At 40.1% G+C, this 22,997-nt stretch overlaps 1 protein-coding gene across 48 annotated transcripts in view; it reads left to right on the forward strand.

Moving 5' to 3' along the window:
* The first annotated feature begins 8,736 nt into the window (after positions 1-8,736).
* Positions 8,737-22,997, forward strand: part of ADD3 (adducin 3) — a 130,198-nt gene continuing 115,937 nt past the window's right edge. For 31 of the 48 annotated variants that reach the window (XM_078346457.1, XM_078346468.1, XM_078346443.1 and 28 more), the window contains exon 1: positions 11,036-11,104. The gene's annotated coding sequence lies outside the window, so the exon portion shown is untranslated. Of the gene's footprint in view, positions 8,951-9,773; positions 9,873-11,035; positions 11,105-22,997 lie in introns of those variants that run through there. The other 17 variants (XM_078346446.1, XM_078346452.1, XM_078346445.1 and 14 more) reach the window with 3 other exon arrangements.

Below are 22,997 nucleotides of genomic sequence, written 5' to 3' on the forward strand. Positions count from 1 at the left end.
GTGTAACGCCAGACCTACTGCAGAAGAGTTTTGATGGGGAAGGGTTAAGATGGGGGCTGATGCTAAACTTTTAATAACCATCTAAACCTAGGTGTTTTTTATGTACACTTAAATTTCAGAACTACTGAACCAGTCTCAGCAAATCCCAATATTTATTCGGTGTATACTCTGTGATAATCAGTGTTCTAAACTCTAGACTCTTCTAGGGATACAACAATAAGCAAGATAAATAAAGTTCTTGCTCTTTTGAAGATTCTTATGGGGGGGAAATAAATGAGAAATAAGTCCAACAAAATTAACGAAATAATTCTAGAGTGGAATTTGTACTCTGAAGAGAAAAAAGACGGTAATCTCAAACTTAGCAGAAGTGTTCACTTTTTTTTTTTTTCTTTTTTTGAGACAGAGTTTCGCTCTTGTTACCCAGGCTGGAGTGCAATGGTGCGATCTCGGCTCACGGCAACCTCCGCCCCTGGGTTCAGGCAATTCTCCTGCCTCAGCCTCCTAAGTGTTCACTTTTATCTGTTACACTACTTCTCAAGTCTTCTCTGTCTTAGATAGCAGTACTACATCCACCAAGACACTAAGGTCAAAGACTCTGGAGATCACTCTGGATTGAGTTCTCTCTTTCTCTCCTTTTCTTCACTTACCTCGTGTGCTCCAACAGCAAGTCTCCAAAATATACCCAAGACCTTTCACTTCTCTCCTCCACAGCTACCCCTACCACAGGACCCCATTTCCTCTTGTCTGAATGACTTTAATGGCTTCCTAACTAGCTTCCCAGTCTCTCATCACATCTCTCTAGGGTTCATTCTGCATATAGCAGCAAGGAAATTTCAAAAATGCAAATGAGACTATAGCCTTCTTTCACTTAAAACCTTCTGAAAGTCAAACTCCTCAACCTGATCTGCCAGACCCACAAGATCCGGCCCCTACCAGCCCTCCTGTCTTGGGCCTCTCTTCCCTCAGTTGCAGTGTTCGCCCACCATGCCTTTCCCTCAATCCCTCAGTCATACCAAACTTGTTTCTGCCTTGTGACCTTTGAACGTACTTGTCTCTCCAGCTGCCAACTGCAGGTCATTCAGGTCTCAGCTCAAGTGTCACCTCCTCAAAGATGCCTTCTTTATCCATCCTAACTAGAGCAGTACCCCACCCCCACCCTAGACATTGTTGATGGTCTATTTTACTTTCTTCTTAGCCTTCAGCATCTGAAATCATCTTATTTATTGACTTGTTTACATGTTAACATCTGTTGTTTTCCCAGTACAATAAAAGCTTCATGAGTACAGGGATTTTTGTCCATTTTGTTCACTGCTTTGTCTCTACCACCCAGAACAGTGCCTGGCACATAGCAGGGGTTCAACAAATACTGTTGCCTTAATGAGTGAAAATGGCTGAATGAATTAATGGGCAGTAACTGGAAGTGGGGCGACTTAAACAAGCTCTCAGAAAATGAAGGCTGGGTGTCTCAGGGTTTGGGGACCACATACATTCTGATTTGCACTACAAAACCTCTCCACTCTAGGCAAACGGATTTGTTTGCTCTTCTAACAACACCCTTTATACTTTGCTGTCCCTGTTTAGTGAAGAGACCTAAGTTGTGCTTTCATAATGAGCATCGCCCTGTGCAAAGCACTGTGGGACCTGTCTCAGAAAGCTCACATACATATACTTCCTCCTGCTACCTCCATCCTCTAAAGGCCCTTCTCCTCCTCTTTCCCCCGTCAAAGTTCTGCTCTTCCTACTCACAGACATCCTCCCTGTTTTTCCCAGCAGAAACTGACCTCTATCTTCCCTGACTCCTTTTGGACTCTCTTATTCCCTGACTCTAGTATATTATACTTACAAAATATGTGCCTTGGGCAAATTATTTAACCTCTCTGAGCCTCAGTTTTCTCATTTGAGAAATAGGACCAATGATAGTCATTTAGCTGGACTGATATCATGATTAAATATAACATATAAACTCCAAGCATAGTGCTAGGCACATAATCACTCTTTAAATGGTAGCTATAACAAATATTATTTCTCCTCATTATTAATAAAATTATATCTTAATTATTAAAGTAAAAATATTGATAAGAAGGCAGTTATTTATTGAACATTTACCATTTCCTAGGAGCTTTAGATTTATTGTCATATTCTGTAATCTAGTTGTTTCATACATTTGAGTTTTATTTCCCAGCTAGATGTTGAGGGCATAAGCTATGTCTTAAGGTTTTTTGTTGTTGTTTTTGAGACAGAGTCTCACTGCAATGCTCAGGCTGGAGTGCAATGGTGTAATCTCGGCTCACTGCAACCTCCACCTCCCTGGTTCAAGCGATTCTCCTGCCTCAGCCTCCTGAGTAGCTGGGATCACAGACACATGCCATCATGCCCAGCTAGTTTTTATATTTTTAGTAAAGACAGGGTTTCACCATGTTGGCCAGGCTGGTCTGGGACTCCTGACCTTGGGTGATCTGCCCACCTTGGCCTCCCAAAGTGCTGGGATTACAGCGTGAGCCACTGTGCCTGACATCTTAAGGTTTTTAAAATAATCCTTCCACTACCAAACTAATATGCTGTTCATAACACATGCTCAAGAACTATCTGCTGTAAATAATAAGAAGATTTATAGCTCTGAGAGTTAATAATTTGCATTATGTCAGAATGTAAGCTGGTCTGAAAAATCAGATCAATTCAGTCTGCAATTTTTGTGTGAAAACTTTGGTTTGGATTTGTCAACTGCTTAGTGTACTGATACAACCTGTCCCTTCCATTCATTCGACAAGTACTTTCGAGCACCTACTATGTGCTCTGTTATGAGCAATCAGTAAAGGCTTCTAAAATAGGGAAACTATGACATTCATTTGTCAATATTTCTGTTATGTTTATAGACTCTACTTTTGCAGTTGCTTACTCCTCCCAAGAAACTAGCTCATATTTTAGAATCTAAGCACTTAGAGAAGGTACAGAACATAGAGCATGTTGAACTATTCGGCTCTGGAGTCAGAAAGCCTGGGTTTGAACCTCAGCAGTGTTAATTCTTTGCTTTGAGATCCTGGGCAAGTTACTTATCCTCTCCAAGTCTCAGTTCCTTCATCTGTACAACAAAGATAATTATACAGTAGTATCTACCTTTAAGGGTTATTGTAGGTATGAGATGAAATAACACATATAAAACATTCAGTATTGGCATGTTTTAAGAACTCAAAATTTTAGCTATCATTAAATTACTGGTTCACATTACCAAACATACTAAGAACACTAAACAAGAAGAATGCACCTTGAAACTCATTTTTGAACAAGGAGGAGAGAATAAACATATATTTAAGTTCCATGCTGTGTCAGGCATTAGAAGCTCTCCATATGTTATGTCATTTAATCCTCACAGCAATGTCAAACAGGTATTATCTTACAGATTAAGATACTAGGGGCTGGGCATAGTGGCTCATACCTGTAGTCCCAGCACTTTGGGAAGCCAAGGTGGGTGGGTCACTTGAGCCCAGTAGTTCAAGACCAGCCTGGGCAAAATTGCAAAACCTCATCTCTACAAAAAAACACAAAAATTAGTCAGGCATAGTAGTGCACACGTGTAGTCTCAGCTACCAGGAAGGCTGAGGTGGGATGATCGCTCGCGTTTGGAAGATTGAGGTTATGGTGAGCTGAGATCACACCACTGCACTCCAGCCTGGGAGACATAGTAGGACCTTGTCTCAAAAAAAAAAAAAAAAAAAAAGATACTAGGACTCGGAGAGGTTAAATGTTTTGCACACGTTTGTGCAGCAGAAAACGTACAGCCAGATTTCCTTATCTGAATCTCTTTCACATAATGAAAAGGGGGCCCCATGCATTTCACTCATGTCTGTGAGATTCTGTCTACACAATGCATTGTTTCTATGGGATAGCAGTAATCAAACTGGTGGGACATGAGAATCACTTGGGGTGCGTAAAAGTCCTCAATCATCTTCTTTGTTCAGAGATTTAAAAAAAATTCTCAATCCAGGACCCCATGCTAAAAGATTTAATTTGGTAAATTTGGAGTATAGCCTATGAATCAGTATTTTAGGAAACACTCCAACTGGTTCTGTTGCAGGTGGTTCCTGATTACAGGAACAGAATTCTAGAAATTCTGTCATAAGGAGTAAAACACCTGGTTTTAAAATGATGTAATATACATATTAGAGATTCGTAGCTGAAGCATGAAGATACATGACCATGTGATGAAAAGATGTATATACAGTTAATGTATTTTAGGTTTCACATAGCAATTGCATCCTTTGCATTCATTTTAAAGGTTTTCTACATGGAAGCTAGTGATTCTTGGCCAGGTGCGGTGGCTCACACCTGTAATCCCAGCACTTTGTGAGGCTGAGGCGGGCAGATTGCTTGAGGCCAGGAGTTTAAGACCAGCCTAACCAACATGGTGAAACCCCGTCTCTACTAAAAATACAAAAATTAGCCAGGTGTGGTGGAAGGCACCTGTAATCCCAGCTACTCAGGAGGCTGAGGCAGGAGAAATGCTTGAACCCAGGAGGTGGAGGTCCCAGTAAGACTGTCCAAAAACAACCAAACAAAAAGAAACTAGTGACTCTTAAGTTGAGTTCATATGAGTTTTTATGTCCTACATATGAGTGGGGCTCCCATTAGACATTTCTTATTTGTAGCAGTTGTTTGCTTATTTATTTAGCCATGATGATTATAAGTTACCAGATAGAAAATGAATAAATGAGGATAAACACTTAAAAAAATAAAGAGGACCCTAAGGGTGATATTTCATTAAAGTTTTGGAAATTTATCAGGCTTGATTACTAAACAGTTGTATAAAGATCTTTCTGATAGTTAGCTGAGGTTAATTCCTTTTTAAAAAAAACCACATAGGTCACATAGTACTAATAAAATATGTTGATGAATCCTTGAGTATTGCCCTGATTATATCTCCTTGGGGAGTGGAGAACTCATTAGCATGAATTTCATGTCAGTCCTCCCTGCCTTGTTCCCCAAGTACTTTCCAGACTGGCTTGGCATAAACGGGTGATCAAAATGTATGTAGTATGGCCAAGTTTCAAATGAATGGCTCATCTAACTCCGCTGATTAAATACATAACATTACATAGTTTGAAAAGGCTGTTGTGCTTCATTAAGTTTGCTTTTCTGTCTGAGAGCTTTAAAAAGGTAAAATTTGAGGGGTGGGATAGGGAGACGATTCTATAAATTCTTGGCTCTTCATATTCAAATGGCAGATGCATATTTCCCAACTCAAGGGAAAATCCTCAAAGCTGAGAAGTTGTTAAATTGGGATCAGTAAGGGTGTGTGTGGGGTGTGTGTGTGTGTGTGTGTGTGTGTGTAGAAAAAGAGGAAGAGAGAAGGATAAACCTGTTTGCTTTCTGAAACAATAAGTAGTAAAACAGGTTGTTTAGGGTAAAGTCCCTTGAAGTAGGTAACTGATTTTAAATACATTTGCCTCTAATAACACCTTATGTTTATACAGTGCTTTGAAAAGTTCAAAGCATTTTTACATTTATTATCTCATTTGAACTGCACAACAATCCTATGAAGTAGGTACACAGGTATTAGAATCCACCACCACCACTTAAAAGATAGCTAAACTGAGGCACAAGTATGTCGAAAAACTTGTTTAAGGTCACATAACCAGTTGGTGTTACAGCTAGAACTGGAACACCAGAATTTTGAAACTGAAGCCTGTGTTTTCCTGGCAGAAAGTGCCTGTGCTATTGCTTGATCTGCCCAGAGTTCCTGTTGAGATTTGTGGCTACAATTTAATTGGAGAATACAAATCAGGCATGTCTAAAGAGCTCTACAGAAAAGAGATTGTTTCTTTTACATCATGACTGTGTTAGGAAAGGGAGGTAGAGAATGGAGTCAGTTGTTTTGGACAATGCAAATTAAAAACAAACAAAAACACTTTGTAATCAGTTTCTGGATATTTTGGGAGCAATTCATTCATTAAATTGTGTATTCATTTTTTAAAGTATCTATTAAGTGCCTTTATATAAGAGACTGTGCTGAGCGCTTTGAGAAGATGTAAGGAAATGCATTCAATTTGTGGGGAGGAGTGTGGGGGAATGCTTTGAATTATACAAATAATCACCATTTTATTCATTGTTCAATACCACCTGGTAGATGAAATGAAAAGCCCTCTTTGCAGAGAAGCAAGGTAAACAAAAACAGATGAAAGAAACTGGGCAACTAATTTCTTTTAATTCTTTCCCTGTAGGAGGCAATTAAAAAACAAAATCAAGGTGATAAATTTCCTGCCAGGTACACAAAACACCAAGTTTGCTATGTTGTACAACATAATGCAGATTTTTAACTCTAATGCTTCCTTGAAACTAGGTAGACTGGATTTAGATTAATTAGCCAGGCTCTTTACTAGGAATATAGCGTGAAGATTTAAGGGAAAAACGTTAGTGTCTAGCTCAAAGCTTTCAACCTCCAAAAAGCACCTCTAAAGGCCAGAAATAAGACTCTACACTACTTTCCCATGCCTGACGCCAAAACGAAGCTTTCTTGGCAGGCATGCTCTCAGATGTATACAAAAGGAAAGGAGGCACCCATGGATGCAAGGAAACCACCACCAGAGTAGTTGAAGGCCCTGTCATTTGAATAGAAGACAAGCATGAGTTTGCTAACCAGCTTGTGAGTTTCCCTGAAGGTCATTTTTTTTTTCAACATCCCCCTGGACAGAATTCTTCATTTTCTAACACAAACATCTCCAAATCTGAAGGCAAAGTTTCTTCATACTTATGCACATTATAAGTAGTTGGTAAGTTCCTTTAGTTCATATGTGTACAAATAATATCAATGGCTGAAACTACTTGTTTTATTGTTGTTGTTTTGTTTTCTGAGACAGTCTCACTCTGTTTCCCAGGCTGGAGTGCAGCGGTGCAATCTCGGCTCACTGCAACCTCCACCTCCCAGGTTGAAGTGATTCTCCTGCCTCAGCCTCTGGAGTATCTGGTATCACAGGCGTCCACCACCATGCCCAGCTAATTTTTGTATTTTCAGTAGAGACGGTTTCACCATGTTGGGCAGGCTGGTCTTAAACTCCTGACCTCAAATGATCTGCCTGCCTCAGCCTCCCAAAATGCTGGAATTACAGGTATGAGCCGTGGCACCCGGCCTGAAACTACTTGTTTTTGTTGTGACAGGTCCTGCTCAGCCCCCAGAGTGGGTATATGAACCTGTGTATGGTCATGCGTAGTTTACTTGCCTTGTGCGTGCGAAGAGTGGAGACTCATAATTAACCCTAGTTTTGTGCCTAACACTGTCCCCATTTTGTTTCTTTAGGTTTCCATGTTTTCTATGTATAAAACTACAGGGTTGTAGAGTAGGTAAGCTCTACAATCTGTTTTACCTCTACCATCCTATAAATGCTACAGTTTTAAAATATGTTTCAGTTATTACATAACATACATTATAGTATTCCAGTCAGTTGGTATCCTTAACAATATATTAGGGTCCTACTTCAGGGAAATTGGTCATAGTTGGATACAAAATCATAATCAGATAAAATTAAGTTTATTTACTTTACAAAATAATTTGCCAAAATATTTCAGAATAGTGGCAAGTAATATACTCTGGTTAAGCATTTACAATAAAGATTTACTTTTAATCCAAGTTTTCAGAAAAAGTAATTGAGAGCAGGACATACTTGCATTAAATAACAAAAATATAAAAATATGAATGTCATAAAATCACACTATTTTGGAATGCTAAAGGACCCTGGGAAATTCCAATCCAACTTCCTCAGTTTACAAAATAGGGAACTAAGAACCAAATAAGGTTATTTACTCGTCAAGATCACACAGGTACATAATTAGCAAAGGCTGTGCAAAGAAAATCAAAGGTAGAATGTTTTCTGTATTTTTTTTCTATTCATATATTGAGATCACATCTCTTCATTTACCTATAAAGTAAAAAATCATAGCTGGTCAATGCTTAAATCAGGTAACATTATTAAAGATAACATTTAAGGTTATAATGCAGATTCTCATGTGTGGACACGTTATATTTTAATAGTGTAGATAGTAGATTCAAATGCACTTAAAGTCAGTCAATCCACTTGTGTTTCTTAATTTTGCTGACCTTTGAATTGCCACTGAAATAGTATAATACTGTGCTATTATCTTCCAAAAATTATTTTAGATCTATTTTGTTTTTTCTATATATAATGTGATTTTTATAACACATGAGTACACACTAAAATCTGTCAATAATATATTTTCTAATACTGGTATTCACTGAAGTTCCAAGTATGCTTATAGGTAGGACTTGAATCCATTGCTCCTAGTCACATAAACAAGTTTTACTTCCTTTTTCTTTTTATTCTTTAATTAAATACTAAATAACTTTCCTTTACGTAGTTACCATTTTAGTACGATGATTGGAAATTAAATATTAGCACAAATTACTCATCGGTTTCAAGGCATACAGCTTTATTTTGCCATTAACCCCAATGTTTGAAGTTAGCAGGGCTTTTTAAAACTGGGGCTTCTAGCATTTCATTGACTTACACTAAAATCGTTGCCTCCCTTCCTCAATCACCCAGTTAATTTTAACCTTGACCTCCCACAGCTGTACTGCTTTACTCTGTCCACAAAAAAAAAAAAAAAACCTCCCTGATTCCACCCTCTCTGCCTCTTATGAAGCAATACCGGAGAGGAAAAAACAAAACCCATTCCTTTAAGAAAGATTCCGCCCCCTCTCTTATAAGTAAGTGCCTAATGGTAATTGTGGAGTCTACTAAGTCAAAGACTTTACTACTCAGCATTGGGAGAAGCTGCTGCTGCCGCCGCCGCCGCCGCTGCAGCCGCCGCCGCCGCCGCTGCTGTTGGTCTGAGGCTGCAGTGGGTTTCTGGGCAGCATTGCAGAATTCACACCTAGAGAACAGAAGACACAGACACGTACGTCTACTACCCTGGTTACAAGGAAGCTTTGGATCTTTGGTGGGTAAGAAGATCTTCTATCTATTTTGTCCAGACCCTGAGAAAAGGAATGCTCATGGAAAAGACTGTTCATCAGATGTGCTTAAAATGGATTATGTTAATTTGTCTTCCTTTGGTAGCTGTGGTGCGGTCTAGATTTGTGACTAGCAAAATATAGTGGGGACTATATTCTGATAGGTTCCCTTAGCATACTTTTTTTGCTATTCATAAAAAGGCTAAGCTTGATGCATGCAAAGCTTTTCTTTTTCTTCTCCTTTTTTTTTTTTTCTTTTTAAAGGAAAAAAAAAAAAATCCAGCCACTCCCAGTATCTCTCTCAAATACTGCAGATATTTTTAAATGCCAAATAAAATGTCAGGCTGGGCATTTTCTAAGCACTGTTCCCCCACTAAACTAGGAAGCCTTCCTCACGATTCATTAAAGAGTATTTAAAAATAATAAGGCATGGTTGGATTTTTGAGCAAATGGGAGATGGTGGTAGACTAAAATTTCTATAGCCTTAGTCCAGTGGAGAGAGAACACGATAAATGAATCACAGTTTGTGTCAAGACAAGATTCGTTTTCCACACTTCGTGTGTGGGAAGAGGAAACTACATTTTAATTAGCACATTTTTAGGGAGGAGGGAGGGAATGAAGATGAGGGGGATGGCGTGAGGTATTTGAGGGGGACGAGTCTGCAGATGAGGAAAGGAAATGAAGTGGATTGTCGCCAGTGCCTTGGAAACGAAGAGAGATAAGGGTGGGGAATGAAGTTTGTTGTGTGTGTTAGGGTGGGGTTGGCCCAAGGGACCATGAATCACTAGAATGGCGCTCCGAGGGGTGTGCTTGCAAGTGTACTGGTGCCCAAGAACATGTGTGCAGGAGGGACGTGGAAGTCGTGGGTGGCAGAGAAAAGTGTGCACTGCTGGGAGGTCTATTTCGAGAGTAGGTGAGAAACATGTCTGGGCAATGGGGCGGAGGGCGGCCCGGTGTCACCTGTGGATGGATCCACAGCCCTGCAATTGCGTGTTGCAAAGTTTGGCGGGGCCGGGATTCATCTTGAAGGTTCCTAGCGATGCCTCGACTTTTCGCCCAAAGAGGTGAGCTCTCATAAGGTTCAGAGGCCCGGGCCAAAGTGGGAGTGAAGACTCTCGAGGGGTCCAAATGAGCGGAACCGAGAGCCCTGCCCTGTCCCTGTGTGGAGGTGAGGCCGGGGTTGGGGGGGGGACAAGGCGCCCGCGAAAGCAGCTGTGCAGAGAGGAAAAGTCCAGGCCCCATGAGGGGCATGCGGAGGTTGAACCTTTGCAGTGGCCTCCCCCTAAAGCCCCAGCAGCCAGTGAGGGCGGCAGAGGCTGACTCAAAACGGCGGCTCAGCCTCTGCAGTGGGAGTCGGGGATCGTTCAGTTAGGGCGGGAGACATTTCCGAGGCACCCCTCCTCCCCCTCGCGGTCGGGTTTCTGTCGGGGTCGTTTCCCCCTCTGGCCCTCCGGGAACGCTGCGGATTCGAGCTGCACAGGAGGAGGACGACGTTGAAGAGGCGCCAGGCGGCGGCCCCGAACCAGGCCCTCCCGGCTGCCGGTCCTTCGGGCCCCCACCGCCACGGCTTCACGGAGTTAGCGGCGCGGAGGGGCAGCGGGGGCGGGACCAGGGCTCTCGAGGGGCACTCGGGGCGGGGCCAGAGAGAGCTCGAGGCTGCCAGAGGCGGGGCTTTGAGGAGGCGGGGTCAGGACGCCTCGGAGCCCAAGAGGCGGGGCCAGAGGCGTCGGGGTCTGCGAGAGGGGCGGGCCTTGGGGGCGTGGTTAGGGGGCGTTTGGGGGCCTAGGGGCGGGACCAAGGGACGCTCGCTGGGCGCCCGGCTGGTCCCGCCAGAGCGCGAGCCGCCAGCCCGTAACGGTCGCCAGTGTGAGGGGCGGGAGGCAAAGGAGAGGGGCTTAAATTATATTTTTTAAAACAGAGCAAGAGCTAGAGGCGTCGGCTTCCCAAGTGTCGCCGCTTCCTGCTGCACAGGGCTCGGTGTCCAGGTTCCTCCCTCCTCACGCCCCCTCCCCTTCTCCCGCCCTCCCCGCTGGAGCTCTGCGGCGCTTAAGAGGCGGCGGCAGCGGCGGATCCGGCAGCCGCTGCAGCCCGAGCGGCTGCAGAGAAGGAGGGAGGGGAAACACAAAGCCGGCTGCGCGCTGCGAGGTAATCCTGCGGGGAGCGGAGGCGCCGTCGTCCCGCCTCTCATCGGGGCCGGGACGTGGGCACCCGTGCGGGGGCTGGCAGCGGGGACGCTACCAAGGGTCGCGCAGTGGTGGGGAGCAGCGGCTGGCGGGGCTGAGGGGACTTCTTATTGGCTGTTTCGGCGGCCTCAGGTGAACCCTTTTTTTCGGGCGGGAGTGGGGTACTCGGACCGGCCGGAGGGGAGCGTACCTGCAGGGGAGGATCTGGGGCGGGGGTGCGCGGCCTACGGCGCCGCGGGGTGGGCCTGACGCTTGGGGCGTCCTCTGGTTTTCCGTAAGAAGGCAGGGAGTACTAAAGTCAGTTGCTGGCTGAAGCTTAGGTGACCCCGGGCCCTTAAGCCCTGGAGGTGCGCTCCACGGGGGTGGGAGGTTCCTGCGCTTGGAAAGGGTGGAGGAAAGAGAGAATGTTCGTTTTAGTTTTTTATGTTTATTTAAAAAAAAAAATGGTACAAGTTGAAAGTGTTCAGTCACCTTTCTCCTGTAATCCACTTCCCCATCCCCCCAACACATACATACACACAAACACACCACCCCTACAAACGTATGCATGTTAGGTTGCGCTTCCTGCTAGGGGTGACAGGCGAAGTTGGCAGCAGGTCTCTATGCTGGTGTTTGGGGCACGTCCAGCCTCTGGAGGTATGCTGTTGTAGCTCAGGCAAGACCTCAGGCAGGTAGAATAATCTGGGCCTCTTTTAAAATGGCAAGAATGGCCTCAGGTGAACTTTTTTGTTGCAGAGATTTAATTGCAAGTAGGTGCTCGTTGAAAACAGGAGCACAAGGAAAACCACTAATTTCCTTGGCACATGTGCTTTTGCAATTAACCTGGTAGAGTGTTAAGGAATTTAACCTAACCAAGAGCTTTGAGGGAGGATTACATGCAAGTTTAGGGAAAGGAATTGTTAAGATTCTGGGATATGGGACTAGCTGCATACACTGGCGTGCACGTTTACGTTAAATTGGGTAGCATTTTAGATTTGGTAATATTAAATGGTCGCTTTTCTTGTAATGGCTTCTGACTACACAGTGCTGCATACGTTCCTAATTTTGGCTTTAGAAGAGTCCTAGTGAGAGTGTATTAAAAAAAAAAAAAGAGTACAGTGCAATTTGTCCTTTTTAAGTTAGATACTTGATTGTTAAAAATATTTGTGTAATTAAGTTATGGGACCAACCCATTTACAGGGATAACTTACTTAACCCTGTAAATAACCGGAACTTTATAAATGGAGCATTTGTAGAAAGTTGTTATATCGAAGTCTCCATTATATTGTACTTGCATTATATATAACTCATTTTCCTTTGCTTAAATGGAGCAGATTAACTTTATGGCAGGAACAAATAAAGACAGCTACATTTAACTCTTCATCTTTCTGAAGAGCTCAGTCTGTGCTAACACTTAAGGTGGCCAGAAGTGCTGGCATGTTGTAGTTTTTAAAGAAGAAACTGGTGTATCTATTTTGAATGTTAAACCTAATTTGAAGAAGTTCTTGAGATAGTTGGTATGAGGCATTCAATATATTGCTGCATTTTACATATATGATAGGAAATATTTGGTAAACATTGGACATACTTGATCATATGACACTTGGGAAGTATTAATTTTGCATAATAGGATTGTATTTTCAAAATGTAAGTTTCAAGCATTGACCGAAAGTGAGAAAATAATACACTTCGCTGTCTCCCCCCTTTCTTCAGTATTATCCCGGGATGAACATGAATTCTGTTCAGTTATGCTTAAAGTGTAGATCTGGTCTTTGTAAAACCAGAGTGTCTTTTGAGACTAAGAGAACATAACATCAGCAACAGCCCAACTCCTATGCACAATCACAATCCTAAACCCTAGATACAGGGTGGTGCCCAACTTCTGAGGTTTTGAGGCTTCCTGAAGTAGCCCTATCATGTCTGAGTGCCTTTGTCACATGTAAGCCTACAGGTGGTTAGCTGGTTAATCTCTCCCATCTCAAAGCAGTTGGTTAGCAGTACTTGGCGGCATGTATGCCTGTCATCAGAGTATAAGAAGCGTTTCTGTTGAGGGAAGAAATCACATAAAAGCATAGAAACCCAGCTTTGAACCAACTGTGTGTGTAGTGTGTTGGGGAACAGTCACATCAGAACATTAGCTTAACCGAGTTGTTATATATAAAGTGCTTAGAATAGAGTTTGTACTCAGTGCTTTATGTGTTTATCATTGTCAGTATATAAAGTGGCATATCTTTTTGAAGGCTGTTATGTCATGCTACCCACCATATGAAGACTCAGCAAATATATGTAATAGCCAGTATTTGTCTAACCTCTATGCCAGGCACTAAGAGTTTTATATAATTTAATTTACTTAATCCTCTCAATAACCCAGTGACTAAACAGAGGCATGGAGAGGTTAAGTATCTTCCCAAGGTGTAGTGATATTAGGTGGCACAGGTTGGTTTTGAACCCCGAGTCTAGCCCAAGAGTGAGCCTATGTAACTACTGCCCCCTGTTGCTGTTTAGCAATACTATGAATATAGTATTCTCAAGAGTGTCAGGTGCACGTCTTGTTTCACCACATTATGAATATATGGTGGTATTCATACCACCAAGTTGTGCTTAAATCTAAAGAGCCGTGGTTAATCTGCATTAAGTACAGTCACCTTTTGAGGTTGAAAGAATATTTTCTTTTGACATACACAATGTATGTTTAGCTAGGGTGCTAGAGTTTGTGCCAGAGTATGCTGTCTTTCTAATTACTAAAGATACTGAAATTTTTTTTTTTTTTTTAATTTAACTTGTCAGATATGTAGGGCCCCAGGGGGCACTAATTCCCATTGGAGATTCCAGTTCTGCACTAAATCAGTAAACCTTATCACCCTGTTTACCAACATCATATCAACCTAAGATAAGTGTATAACTTGTGTTCTAAATACCACCTGAGTTGCTTCCTAAAATGAACGCTAAATGGAAAGATATAACTTGTAGCTTATACTTTGTCACATTCCTCAAGGAACTGTGTGTTGCTGCTTCACCATTGTAGTTGGTGTGTCAAGCAAATTAGGAGCTGTTTTAAGTAATGTTTAGAATCATTGTAGATAGATGCTCTGTTCTTTGACATAAGCCTCCATTATATTGTACTTGCATTATAACTCATTTTCCTTTGCTTAAATGGAGCAGATTAATTTTATGGAAATTAGGAATGTTAGGAAAAAATATTTAAAAATAAGCATGTGGGCCGGGCATGGTGGCTCACGCCTGTAATCCCAGCACTTTGGGAGGCCAAGGTGGACAGATCATGAGATCAAGAGATGGTGGCCATCCTGGCCAACGTGGTGAAACCTGCTCTCTACTAAAAATAGAAAAATTAACTGGGCATGGTGACCTGTAGTCCCGGCTACTCCAGAGGCTGAGGTATGAGAATCGCTTGAACCCGAGAGGCAGAGGTTGCAGGGAGCTGAGATGGCAACCTCTGCCTGGCAACAGAGTGAGACTCCCTCTCAAAAAAAACAAGCATGTGTTGAATTAAGAAAGTGCAAGTTTTATTGAAGATGCAGGTTACTAATCTGTTTCTCATACTAAATTAACACTATTTTTGTTAGGTTTAGTGCTTTTCACATTCCTTTGAAAATATTAAATATGTACAGTTCGAATTTTTAAAAACTGTATATATCTAATCAGTAGTGCTATTTTCCTTTTAAACCTAGACCTGTTTGAAATTATTTAAACCCAATTTAAAATTAATTGGACAGTCATAGACTGTCATGTCATTGAGATTCAAAACGAATGCCTTAATACTTTATTTTATGTCTTCTTTGTTAATATTCTATGGCTTGAACTCCAGGTCCATGCCAGAGTATTTATAGGTAAGATTGTTATGAGGTCTTTCAGGTTCTGCCAGAGATTAAATTCTCTTGGCCAAACGCCAAGACAGTCTCAAATTTTTACTGTAATGGGTTGTATGTATCAGGAATCCTCTCTATAACATACAGGTTAGAAGTCTTTCATTGGCTGTTACTTGAAAGAAAAAGTCTGTTATTCCTTAGACAAATATAGTTATTTTTTATTCTAGCAGTAGCTAATTATCGGGGTGTGTGTATGTATGTATGTGTATGTCAAACCATGCTACTTGAGGGATTCTCTTCCTTTAGGTAAAGTTAAAAATTATTAACCTGGTGTATTAATGTAATATTTATTGAGTACCAACAGTATGCATAGAGTTAACACCTTTATGTGGGAAAAGCGTTGGAGACAAAAGGTTTGTGGATCTTTTATTTCATGTGCATTTTAATGTTGAATATCTGGATGAGTCTCAAAGTTCAAAATTGAATTAATTGCACAGTAGAAAACTTATTTAAATGTTAAGAAAGTACTGTTTAACTTAAAGCCTTCGATGGTAGCACAGATGATGAGAATCAGAGCCCCTTGTTTCCTTAAACTGTTTTTGGTTGAGTATGTTTGAAAAGCTGCATTAACAATCTCTTTCAGGCTTCTAGGACATTACTGAAGGAATAAATTTAGAGTATCCTAGAAACCTTAAAGAATGAATGCAGCTTTCAGAGTTGTCTAGTATAATCCAAATAGTAGTAGCATGATCACCAAAAGGTATAAAATGGATGAAACCTATCTTTTATTTTAAAAGGCTTACTCTTCTTGTAAGTTTGTTTCCTGAAGATAATATCGCCTTGTTGAAACTCTGCTAAAACCTGAACCATTACTGTACAAAATGTATAGGCTTTGGCATATGTTTATATCTTTTTTTCTTTCTTTCTTTTTTTTTTTTCTTTTTGAAGTGCTCTCACTATGTTGCCCAGGCTGGTCTTGAACTCCTGGGCTCAAGCCATCCTCTCACCTCAGCCTCCCAGGTAGCTGGGACTACAGGCATGAGCCACAGGCCTGGTTTGTATCTTTATAATAAAGTTAGATCTAAATTGAGTCTTTTACTTGATGTCAGACTGATCTGCATCAGCACCATATATGTTTACTTTTTTTTTTTTCCAGTGAAAATGGGCCTGAAGAGATATGTGTATACACAGTACATTAACTGGCATTTAAGATGACTACCTCTTCAAGTCTATTTTTTTTTTGTTTTGTGGTTTGTTTTTTTTTTTTTTTTTTTTGAGACGGAGTTTCTCTCTGTCATCCAGGCAGGAGGGCAGTGGTGCAATCTCACTGCAATCTCCATCTCCTGGATTCAGGCAATTCTCCTGCCTCAGCCTCCCCAGTAGCTGGGATTACAGGTGCCCACCACCAGGCCTGGCTAATTTTTAATTTTTAGTAGAATGGGGTTTCATCATGTTGGCCTCGCTGCTCTTGAATTCCTGACCTCAAGTGATCCTCACCCACTCGGCCTTCCAAAGTGCTGGGATTACAGGTGTAAGCCACTGTGCCTGGCCAAGGCTATGGTTTTAATCTGGGGTTATGAAACTGATTTTTTCTGCAGTGGGCATATGCAATTTCCATAGGATAAACATTTCCCTCAAGCAGCTAGGGGGTAAAAACACTTCTGAGAAATTTAAGGATAATAACATAATGTCTTTAAAACCAGTGTCTCAAGAAATGTGCTATATTAATGAAGTAAAATAACAATGATCACAGATATGTTAAGGCGGGCAGTGGATTAAGCAGGATAACCTAACTCCAAGCAATAGACATGAAATTATTTTTTAAAGCTCCCATAATTTAAATTTATTCTTGTGATTTCTTAATTTCCCCTCCCTCACTAAGGGAAGTGATCACCTTTTTAGATGGAATGGATGAAGAGAGTGCTGATGTGAGTGACTTAGACTGTTTAACTCAGCTCCCATGGCTGTTTGTTGGTTACATGCTAGTGGAGGTGGAACTCAAACAATGTAAAAGCAATCAGGTTGGACAAGTGCTAAGTTTTTTAGTATTATGGGAACTCAGTGTATGTCTTTAATTTGTCCTCATCCTCAGCGTTTCTGTGTGGTTCTTCCACAGTGGCTCAGCTTATCCTGAGAAAGGACAGCATTTCATTTTTCCTTTTCCATACAGCATTCTCATCCTGCCATCTTTTGATTTGCTAGAATAACTAAATGCCATCGCAGAAAGATGGGTTTACTCATCCTCCTGGAGAAGATAATTAGGCTTACTTGGTATATCTAAAGAAGTGTATTTGGAAGTGAAGGCCTCCCTTCCCAGGGACTTTTAAGAACACTCCACTTTTAAGCCCTAGGACGTTAGAGTGAGCAACTGTTACCTGCATCCTGACTTCTAGTCTCATTTATTTTAATACATGAGGAAAAAATTCTTTAAGGTCAGCCTTTTAATGTCTAAGGACGTGGTTGGAAAAGGGCAGTGGTCAGAGCTCAAATGGAGTTGTGATTGGGCATAAAGGCTTTGGTGAGTGAAACACTTCATTGCCTGTGACAAATGGGAAGTAGAAGGATTTGCAATGAAGTTGATGCATTGTTGGTATTCTTTACTTCCACAGCCCACTTTTTAAAGGTAAAAGCAGTGTGCCTCTTACCTTACCCGCCTTTTACAGTTTTTATTGTCAGAGTTGAGTTCACTTTCCTAAGGGAAGGTAGAATTTTTAAGGTGAATTCCATCTGATTGCTTAAAATTTTAGCTTTCAACTGGAGATTGCATTAAAAGGATTTTTTTTTATTTCTCTCCCCACAACTGTCTGCTAAAGTTTCAAATAAAGATTTTCAAAATAGAATTGTGACAAACCTTACTCGACACTTAATAATTGGGAGCTATTTATTAAAGTACATGTTATCAATGAATTAGAAATTCATTGCTTTAAAAACAATTGTTTTTTGCAAAACTATATCTGCAGTGATTTTCATATTAGAATGTTTGGTTTTTAAATAGGTATCAAAAAAATAGGTATCAAATTTATTTTCAGTTAAAAATGCTGAAAGTAATACATCCTTCTTCATCTGTCATAGTGAAAGTTGATGAGGATAAAATCATAGTTCTTGAAGCACTTTGCCATCACTAAATAATAAAACATGCAGTAGACAAAGGTCTGGTCACTAGCCACAGAAAGGCTGTCACTGCTATAAGCAGAATGTAATAGGGAAGGAAGGAACATTTTATGCCTGAATAAGAACGGTATATTTGCTTGACATAGTAAAAACCTCTGAGAAGCTGATTAATTGGTCATCACTTAAGTAGATGATTTTATATTGTGTTTGTCTTATAATCTAAATGTCCCTGTGCTCTTATAGAGTGTCTGCCTTGACCAATCAGCATTTCAGGAGGGATTGTGCCTATCAGTTAAGTGCTTTGAAGAGAGAACCCTGGCTTTGTGTCACACCTGAATGTAACAGAGCTGTTGAATTTGGGCTCAAAGGGAAGAGTGCCATCTGCTGAATGGCTAGCATCAAGTTGAGCAGCTCCTGTTTTCCTTATAGGACTCTCAGCCAATTCCTGGAGAAACCAGGCCCAGCTTCCTTTGGAGGATTTGACAGGATCTTAGGACCAAGTGGAATTGTTGCCTGCCTAATTTTAATTATGCTTCCCAACAGGAGGCCTAAACACATGATGAAGAACTAATTCAGTACTTGTTGGAATGCATGGGAAAAGAGAAACCTTAAGATGTTGTTGGGACTTATATTAAAAACAGCCAAGCAGTGGTGGAATCATTATTAAATTAAGTGGTAAATAAAATTATTTTAATGAGAGAAGACTTTCAATAGTAGGTCTGGTTGGTTATTAGGGCTCCTCCAGACAGTAATGATGTTAAGATCTGCTTGGGCTTAAAATCAGCAAACAAATCATTTGCCTAACTGGAGGTAAGGGTTTTAAGAATACTTAAATACTTTTTTTTTCTCCTGCCCTTTTTGTCTCATATTCTAAGGCAGTGATTCCTACTTGAGTGAATTCACTGTAACAAAGTAGATTTTGTTGTTCTTTTGGTGTATGCTAGAGGTGTTCTGGTTTTTGTTTGTTTTTTCTTTCCCTGTTTTCCAAAAATGTTCTGTGGTAGCAGCCATGGGTAGAACTGGAGGTAGTAGAACTAGTTATAGGCCAGTGGAGGTTTAAGGTATCTGGGAATAGGCTTGTCAAAGCCAGACAAGAAGGAACTTTGAAAATAGGAGTTGAAAGGAAGTTTTGAAATTATTGCTATAAAAATACACTCGATTGTTATATATTTATATCTATTATATATAATTACTTAATTAGTAACCATTTTTATTAGCTCTTAAAACCTTACAAGGATCATGTTAAGCACTTCACATAAATTATCTGAAGTTTAGTGAAGTAACTTGCCCAAGATCATATAGTTGATAAATGGCAGAGCCAAGATTTGAGCTCAGGACTAATACCCTTAAGTACTGTGCTATACTGCTGATGTATTTACATTTATTTTTGTTGGTGACTGCACAGACAATTTGAACCAAGATTAGAATTTTCAGGACTAATACCCTTAAGTACTGTGCTATACTGCTGATGTATTTACATTTATTTTTGTTGGTGACTGCACAGACGATTTGAACCAAGATTAGAATTTTTTTGCCTTGGCTGGAAAATACTGATACTGGGATTCTTGTTTTTTTTTTTTTAATTTAATTTAATTTTTTATTAAAGAGTGGTAAAATGGCCAGGTAAGGTGCTCATACATGTAAACCCAGTACTTCAGGAGGCCAAGGCGGGCAGATCACCTGATGTTGGGAGTTTGAGACCAGCCTGACAAACATGGAGAAACCCCATTGCTACTAAAACTACAAAATTAGCCGGGCGTGGTGGTGGATGCCTGTAATCCCAGCTTTGGGAGACTGAGGCACGAGAATCACTTGAACTCAGGAGGTGGAGGTTGTGGTGAGCCGAGATTGCACCATTGAACTCCAGCCTGGCAACAAGAGCGAAACTCCCATCTCAAAAAAATAAAATGGTAAAATGGATAAATAGGAGTGAAATTTCACTAGAATCAGGATGTATACATGAGATGAACTTCCAAATGTTTTCTATTTGATTTTGTCTATGTTAACTTTTGTTCATTCTGCTATATTTAAAACCACAAGAAAAGTTTATTATTGAAACATGAAGTGAATTGTTTCACATTGAGGCATGTGCTTAAAATATATCCATCATGAGAATTATGGAAGAGTTTTCTGCTGTGTTTATTTTTTGTAGGGAAGTGGGGATTTCTTTTATATATATATATATATATATATATATATATATATATATAAAAGATACATCTATATGATGTATGTATGTTATATATATATATAAAAAGATACATATATATGATATATGTATGTTATATATATAAAAAGATATATATGGTATATGTATGTTATATAAAAGATACATATATATGATATATGTATGTTATATAAAAGATACATATATATGATATATGTATGTTATATAAAAGATACATATATATGATATATGTATGTTATATATATATCATATGTATAGCTTCCTCCTAAATATATGTATATTTGTTTTATATATGATATATGTTATATATTATATATATATATATATAGCTTCCTTCTAAATATTTTTAGGTGGCAGTACTTTTCAATATGGCAATATTTCATGTCCACAGTACAATAAAATTAAGTCAAGTGCCAGCCTGAGGTCCTGGGGCAACCTCAACTTTTTGTGTATGCCAAGTACGTTCTGTATACTGAATGAGTACCATATCTTACATGTATGTACTAAAACTTCGTTGAATTCATGTATCCTTTAAATTAGGAGATATTTAATACCTGACTACTATTATGAGTGATGGTCTTGTTTCTTAACACATTTTGACCTTAAAATATATCGTGTTACTTTAAAAAGGTTGAGGATCACTGTTCTGGTATAATGAAAAGCTTCTGAATTGCAGTTAAATGATGGTTGTGCTGTGTATTCTTAACCCAGTCACCCTCTTAGGGCTTCTGGTCCTTCTCCTTTATCTGTAAGGAATTATACTTTACTATGTGTCTTCCAGAAATTCCCCATAGGCTATGAGATACATCCCTCCTTGAGACTCTGACTTTCCAGTCAAACATAGGAATAGTCAGCAATAACTAAGACAACAATACAAAAGATGTTGCTTGCCAGTGTGTTATGAATGCCAAATGACAGACACAGAAAACAAATGCCATAGGTCAGCTGGTCGAGAAAAGAGATGGAGTGGTCAGAAAAGCCCTCACAGGAAAGAGCAGGGTGGACCTTGAAGGGGAAATTAAGATGGCACTAAGTGGAGAAGATGGAAAAGATTTAGGTCAGAAATTACTGTCCATGAAAATGATTCTTTTTCTGTAGGATGATGGGAAATAGTTCATAATAGTGGTTCAAAATATCTTGCTACTAGAAGGCATTTTTAAAGGCTACAGCATAGCCCTATTTGTAACAATGCCAAGGTCTGGCCATACATTAGAAAATGGCAGGAGTGAGGGGAGGGGATGGGGTGGCACTGGTGGTCACATGTAGACTTTTAACTGTGCTTCCTCTTAACCCCATATGAAAATGACTGGTCTCCTTATCCATCCTTATACATCTGTTTTGAGGGCAGTAAAAAGTATTAGCAGAAAGACTTTAGGAATCCAAATCATTCCCAACACTAGACACAAAAAGCCTCATTTTGGGGAAGAGGTGTATGTTCTTAAAAATCTGTATTGGTCCATCATTTACTTTGTTTGCCTAATGCTAGAGCATATTCTGTCCATGTGTCTGTTTATATATAACTTTTAAATCTACTATGTGGATGATGGATGGAATTGATACCAGTTATGATCATTTTACTTAAAATTTTTGTAAAATAGTATTGTTTGTTATTTGTTCCAAAGTCTCAGTTCTCTAAGTCAGATTTGTCATGTTTATCCCTTACTATTTGAAAAATACTTAGTGTAACTATTCAAGACATTTTGAGCAAATAACTTTCTCTTTAGTTTTCTTTTATATAAAATATGTGAGAGATTGAGATAAAGCATATTTTTAAGATTCATCTCTGCTTGAAGGTGCTGTGATTATGCTTCTGAAGAAGCTGAATTCACCAGTTTGTAGGTCTTGGAAAGCTGTCAGGAAACCTATGGATGTGCTCTGTGAAGATCCTGGGAATGGGACTAATGGAAGATGAAGAAAGTCCTTGGCTCTATATATGTGCCACTTAAGGACATCGTTACTCCAGGAGCTTGTCAACTCCCAGAGTTTTCCAGTTCTTCAGAAGCTAAGGGCCTTTGGCAATGGACAGATTTGTTCCAAAATCCATGAAATGAGCAGGATGCAACTTTTCCTAAAGCAAACTGTAGAAACATTGTGGTGTCTTTTTCCATAATTGCTTTCCACTCTCATCTGAACTTTATTAGATGTAGTACTACTAGTTCCTCATAAATATTTGTGATCTGTTTAGCTCTTATTTTTTGAGCAGCTCAGTGCATCCTTTATGTGTTCATTTATTCATTCAACAAATGTTCATTGAGCAATTATTTTATGTGCCAGGTTTTGTTCTAAGGGCTGGGAGTTGGGCAGTAAGCAAAACAGAAAAGCCCTCCTGCCCTAATGGAGTTTATATTCTTGGGAGTAAATAGAAATAAAGTATATGTCATGTTAGTGATAAATGTTATGGCACAATATAGAGCAGGGAAGGAAGACTAAGGGAGTGTTTGGGGATAATTGCAGACTTAAATAGAGTGGCCAGGAAAAGTCCTCACAGAGAAGGTGACGTAGGCAAAGACTTGAAGAAGGTGAGAGAGAGCATGCAATGTTCTGGGGGAAGAACATTGCAGGCAGAGGAAACAAGAAGCAAAGGCCCCGAGTCCCAAGCATAGCTGGCATGGATGAAGCAGAATGAGGTGGAGGTAATGGGAGGCCACTGGATAACTTCAGAGGTGTGACACAATCTGACATATGTTTTAAAGGGTTTGTTTGGCTGTGTTTTGAGACTAGATCTTAGTGATCAAGTATAGATGCAGGGA

Source organism: Callithrix jacchus, chromosome 12 (genome assembly GCF_049354715.1).
Source record: "Callithrix jacchus isolate 240 chromosome 12, calJac240_pri, whole genome shotgun sequence".
Classification (NCBI taxonomy): domain Eukaryota; kingdom Metazoa; phylum Chordata; class Mammalia; order Primates; family Cebidae; genus Callithrix; species Callithrix jacchus.